Consider the following 8,646-nt stretch of genomic DNA (forward strand, 5'->3'; position numbering starts at 1 on the left):
TTTGTCTCACTCTCTGACCCTATTTGCAAATATATACCTTTTGTGTTGCTAATAGAGTGTGTCTGTGGCTGAAGGTTTTTTTCGCCTCCCGAGAAACGAACCGCGATTTTTACATCATCACCATCCTGCCCCTTTAAATTATGCTATCAATAAAATTGAATTAACATATTTTAAATATTCCCTTCTCGCCAGAGTCTTGCACCTCTGTGCAGGCCAGACTGGCCTGTCTGTGTTTCCTGACCTCCTTCCCTCCTATCTCTTTCCTGCCACAACTTGCTTTTAAATATATATAAAAGGGGACACTGCCTATGGGACCCTGGCTAGGCAGCTGGCACATTGCTCAGCCGCTGGGGTCCCTGACCCTGGCTAGGAAGCTCTATGCTGGGTGCCTCTCTAGTGTCCCTATGGCTTCCATACCTCTCTGTAGCCAGAACCTGGTCCTCCAGTCTTAAGTTTAAGCATAATGGAAATATTAGGAAACTGCTTCCCACAAAAGGTGCCCTCTACCATGGGTCAATACCCAACCACAAACTATACTCAGGCATTCCCCCTTAGCTGTCTCGGTTTTCCTCTCCTGGGTAGCTTTGGTGTCTGTGGGCCTGCTTTCTGCGGCAAACTTCCCTGGCAGGCTCCTATCCCTGCAGCATGCAGGGCTAGACTGCCCCTTCTGGCTTGTGTTCTTGGCTTATATACTTTGAAGTCCCATCCCTTCCTGGTGTGTGGTTCTCTAGCCACACACAGGAATTTCCCCTTTGCTCAAGGGCCAACTTGTGTTCTACTGAAGCTCCACACAACCAGCTGAGCCTGCTGTACTCTGTTGATGTAACAGGAACATCTAGCTGCCTGTTACACCCCTGGTATTTCTCTAAGAGAACAGAATATGCATCCTCCACCAGTCTCTTACAAAAGAAATCAAACATATTTCCAGGAGGGTTCAGATCAGCAGGCCAGATTTTACTGTATGTAATTTCAATGCAGATGTTGTTATCCAAGCAGAATCCTTAAATGAGAAAAATTCTTTAAAAGGTTCTGAACCAATCTTGGGGTTTTGGTTGTACTCAGAAATTGAGTTCCTAGTATTAGAAAAGATTTATTGCCATTTTCAGTGTGTATATTTAAAGTAAGTCTGGTACGTGTGTGTCTAAAGTAATAACATAGACAGCAGAAAGTTAACATTTTATTAACAGAATACCAAACAGGAATGCCAGGGCCTGGGTAACTGACAGCTATTATTCTTCACTTAAGAGGGATGGCTCACACTAGGAGCAAAGAATAGGCAAATCAAATCTCATGTTCCTCCTTGATTGAACAACTTGAAGGGCTCAGAGCTAAATGCATGGCCTCTTGTTCAGCTGCAAAACTGTCTTTTTATTTGTTTGAGGAAGTGTACCATTGAATAAGGAGGTGAAAGGGAAGCCATTTCTCTCCACTCCTCCACCCCACCCCCAGCTTTATAAAGGTCAGGAGCTGGCTTCATCTGTCATGCTTAATCAGCTGATGAAAACTCTACTGACGCCCGAGGTTGTGGCTCCTCTATTTCAGGCATAAATCTAAATAGGAGAATCATTCTGTGATGTGTTACTTCCTGAAATGTGTAGCTGCTCTTTTAGGAGTGAGCTGGAGGCTTCTGGTAGCACAGTGTATCCCTCCCTGACCACCACACTTTTGTCTGGTGATATATGTGACAGCTTCTCAATTGTATGTGATAAGGGATATGCTCTCAGACTCCAGCAAAGTGTTTACTAAAGATAATGTATTTTCTGATCGGAATGCAAGGCAAATAATTACAATGAGTATACTTAAGAAAGCAAGAACCTATCTCTGAAGGATTTTAAAGGAAGAAGGCAAGCAGTTTGAATTTATGTGGTTCAAAATATGAGTGCTAATGCAGTATTTCCAAGACAATCCAATAGTGGAGAAGGAAGATACTCCCAGAAACTTTGTTTTAAATAGACTAGAGGGGACTGGTATGGATTTGAGGGGCAAGAAAGGAGGAGTAGTTACAATTTCAATGATCTTACTAGGATAAGAAGAACCTGGGCAAGTGTTTTCTTGGTGTGGGTAAAAAAAGATTAGTGCATTTTAGACATTTTATAGAAAGGGATGTGGCAAGAACTGGTTATGGCCTGAGTATGTGGATCAAAGGAGAAGGGACTGTCAAAAGTTATATGCTTGGGTGACAGACAAGTTAGTCTCTACAGCATAATCGATGGGGCCAGATCACAAACTTGCAGAACAGAAGTGGCAAATTTTTCAGTCTGAGAAACAATTAGAGGATTGTTATTCTCTACAGGCCAGAAGAAGGACATTGTATATATTAAGGTACTGTACTGTTTTCTGTCCTGACCTGGAATTTGCTGTTCAGGCTGAGTATTCTACTGTTTAAGCCAGCCTGTGAAAAGGAAAAAAAACAAAAAGGACAGGGAACAGAAAGAAAAATGTGGAAGCAGTAATACCCTTCCTCAAAATGAATTTAACTTACAGTGACAACATTTTCTTTTCTGCTTTGCAGAAATTGCACAAAACTTGTTTTGAACAAAGCAAAAGGAAATAATACCTGAAAATGTAGGTATACTTTCAGAAATAGAAGAGATCCAAAGGAGATTGGTTTATTAAGCATTGTTTCTGCCTATTCTCAAAACAAAAGTAAGATTTTATTCTTGAAAATAATCCTACAATGTGAAGGAAAGCAGCAGGTTGAAATGATGCTTTACTTTTTGATTATCCACACTTTTTTTTTTAAGTCTTCCATACCAGTGTTGAGGAAAGAATGTCTCATAGAAGGCTACATAAACTTAGATTGCTCTTGTTTATATTTACACGCATCCAGAATTAATTAACCTGATGTCAAAAAGTGAAATTGAGAACTTCTAGAACAATCTCCTCCCTTCCTCCCTGAACCTCTTGGACCTGGGTAGTGCTGCTGACCCTACCAGTAATCACAAAGAAACTCTTTGCAGGCCCGAGCCACATAAGAGACACTAGTCACTGGGTACCACAAGTCTCTCCTAAGCAGCTACAGAGAATCCCACTATATTTCTTTTTGATGAATAAAGGAAACACAGGAAGACTCTTCGACTAGCAGGTCCTCCACCCCTTCCTTCCTTGCCACCTTTCATTTTTCTGCTGAGAGCTGTGCTATTCGCTGACCAAGATATGAAATGCTTAACTGTCCTCCTGTTTCCATTTTCTTAGCAGGGACACACTGGTTTACCTGCCTCTTCAACCTACAGAGGTAGGAGCTGGATTAATTACTGTAGTCTGCATTTCATTTTTATGATTTTTAGTTAAACTAAGTTATTTTTTCTGGGCATGTATTATTAAACCAAACCTTTGGGATTTTTAATTCCAGCTCTATGCCTGTCTGGTCAGTATAACCTATAGATAGGGAGTGGTAACTTATTTTTTCCACCTGGAAAATTAGATCAGTAAACTAATGCCTTAGATGGTGTGAAATTTTATGAATGTTAGAGTTGAGGCCTGTGAGGTGCTCAATAGGAGAGCTGATAAAAATTCTAATTTTTAATAAATAAGACAATTTTTATACACACATGTGCGCGCACACACATACACACACAAAATATTCCCATACCTATCCTGTTTAATTGAACACCCACCACTTTTATTGAATTCTGCCAGAGCTGTCCAGCCTCTGAGGGTGCATCCAGACAAGAACAGTCATGCGGTATGTGGCAGTGCAAACATGTTTGCAAAACCACATACCACACAACCCAGTGATCTCTGTGCTGTAAAGGTGCACTGCCCGAACGTGCACTGTGTCAGGCTTTTTTTCCGTGGGTTTTTTTGCCCCCTGGATATCCAGGGGTAAAAAGAAACTGCAGAAAAAAATCCAGAGCAATGCATGCTTGGCCAGCACATGCTGCTGAAAAGTTCAGCTGGGCTGCTAGCAGCTGTGCTCCACTGCCAGTCAGGCTCCACGCGGTAGAATTGCCACAGCTGCAGCCTTAGGATGTTCCCAGGACCCCAGGTAAGGCTGATGGGGCCAGCGCAGTGCTGGCCCCAGCCTCCCCTACCCCACCCGGGGCAACTTGCCAAGCACCAAAATGCATGTGGCATGGGTATTACATGGGCACAAGTAGTTGTGGTGTAAGGTGCACCATTGCTATTTGTCCTTGGGGAACCAAACATCCATGTATGTCTGGACATGCCCTGAGTGACTAGGGGCTGCTTGACATGCAGTTTCCAGGTCACAGACCTCTATTTTATCAGAAAAAACTTCTTCATGGTAAGGGTGGCCAAAATTTGGAATGGGCTTCCGAGGGAGGTGGTGCTCTCCCCTACCTTGGGGGTCTTGAAGAGAAGGCTGGATAGGCATTTGACTAGGGTCATCTGACCCCAGCACTCTTTTCTGCCTAGGCAGGGGTTGGACTCGATGATCTGTTGAGGTCTCTTCCGAACCTACCAACTATGAATCTATGAATGTCTTACACCATACTTACACCATACGGTCTGCATGCCACAGGCCCTTTCCTTTACCGCACAAAGACTGGCCTCCCCAGATGCCCTCTCACTATACTGCCCTGCCCCAGAGATCCCAGATGGTGCAGCAGCAGGAGCACTGCGGGGACTGGTGGCTGGTGGGAGATATGGACTGTGGGTTAACCCATCACATGCTGTATGTAGACTGCAGGCTGCCAGCTGAACAGTCCTGAATTATACAGACGTCAGAATCTCTTAACACCAGCCTGGACAGGGTTTTTTAACACTTTTGTAGCATTTTGAAATTGAACTTTACTGCTCAAAATTTAAAAGTATTTGGCTAAACTTTGATAGACTCTGTGTTTGTGTGTATCCAAGTGACTTGCTCAAGTGTATGTGTGTGTGTGTGAGACCATGTCACCCCCTGGTGACTAAATGTTATTTTACAAGCTGTAGTTGTACCTGAAAAGTATGTGTATGTGTTATTCATGTCACCAGTTCTCCCCCTGCTGAAGGCAATTATAAGAAACTATAAATCTAGTGTCACTAGTGTGAATGATCTGCAGGTTACCAGTAGTTAGCCTATAAAACAGCACAGATCAGCTAATTGGAAAATTATATTTAAATATGTATAGTGATGTGGACATCCACATGTGAAAGAGTGCTCTGTTTGTCTTGTATGCTTGGCCATTGGAAAACAGTGATAGATTGGACAAGTTTCCCTTTTCCTAGCTATTCGAGCATGATGGCCTGGATGACTGTACTGATGGCTGGCTTGCTGAGGGCCTATTTGTCTGCAGCAGCAGCCTGTGGTTCCCTAGTTCCAGCTGCCTATTCAGCCATGCTCTCTGTTCTCACTAATCACCATTGCGGAAATGAAATGAACAGGGGTGAGTGTTATTATCATTAGGAAAAACGATGACAATTAAATATAATTAATAAACACTTCTATTACAGGGCATATGCATGCTGTGTATCTAAACTGGACTTAGTCTAAAAATTAGCACACCTCATTACCCAAATGAATTGATGTTACATAGCACAACTTCTACTATTAATAAGGCTTAAAGAAACCTTCCATTTTTCGCATGTATATCCTTTTCCAGCAAACTATCCTCTTTTTAGTCAAAGAATATTAGAATGAACCTTGCTAATCACATCAGTCCAGATGGTTGGTTCTTTTTCTGCCAAGTGGAAGCACTGTAACCTACTTAATGTGCAATTTACATAAGCTTCACGTTAATACTAGTCCAAAAGCTCCTAGACTTCCTTGCTACACTATTCTACTTGTTGGGTTCAATCCTGAATTCTGCAGTGCACTTGCTGAGAGGTGCTGACCACTGTTAGCTCCCATGAAACCTGAGGATCTGGCCATTTATTCTAGTCTTCTCACTGAATTACCAAATTCTTGAATTGATCAATGTTCTCTTTTGATGTTTAAAGTGCTCTTTGGATGTATGGGGAAAATTTAGCCAAATCTGTGCTGAAGATTTCAGTCTGACATAAAACTAACTCAAAACAAAATTAGCCCTTGGTTTTGTTCAGTCTCCGGTCCTAAACCAGCCATGATTCAGTTAAAATTGGTTTATGTTCATTGACTCTCCAGCAATTTTTCCCACCTGCTGGAAATTCCCTAGCTTTAAGTCTTCTGTTCTCCCTGTCTCCAGAGTCTGATCAGCACTTGCTTTGAGATAGGTCATAAGGGGCAAATTGCAATATATTTTCTAGCATGCAAACCAAACTTCCCTTATAAGGTTTTATTTGCATCACTAGCTTCTAAGGTCCATTGCAGATTCTAGGCATTGTTGTCTGATTTTCTAAGCACTGTAGAAACATACAGTAAGAGAAGAGACTGCCTCTATCTCAAAGAGCTTAAGTATTTATAAGCGGGCGTGTCTACATGAGATGCTTACTGCACATTAGCCTAACAGCACTGCGTAGTAGCGTGTCATAGGGCAAACAGTGCTAATAGCCTACTGCTCAGTATTATTAAGCTAATTCTCAGTAAGTGTCACTAAATAACCATGTGCTGGTGCTACTGCACAGTAACTCTAGGTACTGTGCATTTAGTTAGTACTTCATTAAGCAAGTACTAAACTAAATGTGCAGTACCTACAAAGGGGCATTAATGAACATGTAGATGTGCCCAGCATCTACATGTGCAACCTTGTTATGTCACGGTAAACTAATACATACAAATCAACACAAGTACTATCCTATGGTGGTGTTATTTAGTGCACCACAATGCATGGGTAGACAATGATGGGGCTGGCGGGGCATGATGGTGGTTCATTTCAGGGGGCTTCTTGCTGGCTAGCTCCACAGCGGAGCACCCTTGTGCCCCCACCAGTCCCTCCTCAGCACATTAAACCACGCCAGAGCAGCCCCAGGCTGGCAGGCTGGCTCTCTGGTTCCCTGCCTGCTGGGGCTGCTCTGACCTGGCTCAACATGCTGTGGTTCTGGGCACACGTGTAAACAAAGTCTAGGAGCAATAAACTCTGGTGCAAACTGCACCATAGTTTATTCAGTCAAATTAATTTTACATGTAGACATGCCCAATATGTGTCTGACTCTGGATGGAAGGGGGAAACAGGAAAAGTGATTTGTGTAAGGTGATATAGCAGGTTAGTTTTATTTTGGTTCTGTTTTCAATCCAGTTCTCAGTTCAATGTCCTTCAATGGGGCCATGCTACCTACATCAATAAAAAACCTAAAACACAAGAAAGAAAACAGGATCATTTAGCTCTAAACACTCTCAAATGTGTGGACTTCCTGACCAGGTGATCTGGTCCTGCCATTAAACATGATATTCATTTTTAAATTGGCTAAATGACAGCTAACTGGAGAAGTATGCTCAGGGAGCACACTGCCTGGGCTTTTAGGATGCAAAAAGTAATAGAAGAGTTGAAAAGATGTTTTGTGAAATTTAATGCTTTATGTTGCTGTCATGGGTGGAGAATAGACTGATCTAGAAAGCTTAAATGGAACCTAGCTGCTGCGTCAGATAAGCTCTATCTGATCTTTCTCTTCAGAAATTCTGAGAACAAAGAGCTTGTTTTGGAAGAAGGAGGAGGAGCTTCTCCATCTAAGCAAGAAGCAGTGCCTCTTGCGTCTGTACTTCACTAGCAGCAACCCATCTTTCTAAGAGAAACACAGACACTGAGTGTATAGGGAACCCAGCTGTCCTCACCCTGCATCCCAGCAAGAACCAGTCATAATTGAAGTTCCTGCCCTCATCCCCAATTCCAGGCACCTACATATTTCTCACTAGGTATTCACAGAACACAATCTTGACAGAAATAAGCTGAACTGTTACTATACTTCTCATCCATCCAGGTGCATGGGGATTGAATTGGAAAGGCAGGGATTGGGTGGAGTGTCCTAACAGGAATTGCTGTCACCCAGTTATGTGAAAGAGAGTAACTACATTAATAGTTTGTAATCAGACCCTTAGAATGTAAATGTCACAATATTTAGTCTTCTAGGAAGCCTTCTGTTGTTCTCTGAGGGATGGAAAATGAACCAAAGGGAGTTGGTTTTCACTGGAGTTTATTGTTCCTGGGTGCCACATTAACATGTGTGCCTGGGACAGCAATATGTTGGGCTGGGTCAGAGGGGAGGTCAACCTGCCAGCCTGGGGCTGCTCCCATCCAGCTTAATGTGCTGTGGATAGGCTGGCTGGGGCATAAGAGTTCTCCAGTGTGGGCCTAGCTAGCAGGCAGCCCCTGTGTAGTGAAGCACCCTTATGCTCTAGCTAGCCATGTAAGCATCTACATATGAACAGCTGTGGAGTAAAAAACTCCACAGCAGGATAGCACATGTATTTACAAGTACTAGCATGCTGCAAAGTTAATTAGTTTACTCAAGCCTAATAGTCCTGCATGTAGTTTCATAGTTTCTAGTTTGCAGGGTCGGAAGGGACCTGAGCAGATCTTCAACTCCGACCCCCTCCCTTGGAAGGAAAAAGTACTGGGGTCAAACGACCCCAGCAAGGTGTTCGTCTAGCCTTGTCCTAAAGACCCCCAGGGTAGCAGCCAGCACCACTTCGCTTGGAAGTCGGTTCCAGATCCTAGCCGCCCTGACAGTGAAGTAGTGCCTCCTGACGTCTAATCTGAATCTACCCTCTGGCAGCTTGTGACCATTATTTCTAGTCACTCCTGGTATTGCTCGGGGGACCAGGGATTCCCCCAGTGCCTGCTGGTCCCC

At 43.2% G+C, this 8,646-nt stretch overlaps 1 long non-coding RNA gene across 1 annotated transcript in view; it reads right to left on the reverse strand.

Annotated features, from left to right (window-relative positions):
* LOC109312196 overlaps positions 1-5,661 on the reverse strand; it is a 13,536-nt gene extending 7,875 nt beyond the window's left edge. Inside the window, exon 1 of the long non-coding RNA XR_002101730.1 lies at positions 5,652-5,661. This is a non-coding gene — a long non-coding RNA (uncharacterized LOC109312196). The remainder of the gene's footprint in view (positions 1-5,651) is intronic.
* Between the last annotated feature and the right edge of the window lie 2,985 nt (positions 5,662-8,646).

The sequence above is a fragment of the Crocodylus porosus genome, unplaced genomic scaffold (assembly GCF_001723895.1).
Source record: "Crocodylus porosus isolate Cpor-Errol unplaced genomic scaffold, CroPor_comp1, whole genome shotgun sequence".
NCBI lineage: Eukaryota > Metazoa > Chordata > Crocodylia > Crocodylidae > Crocodylus > Crocodylus porosus.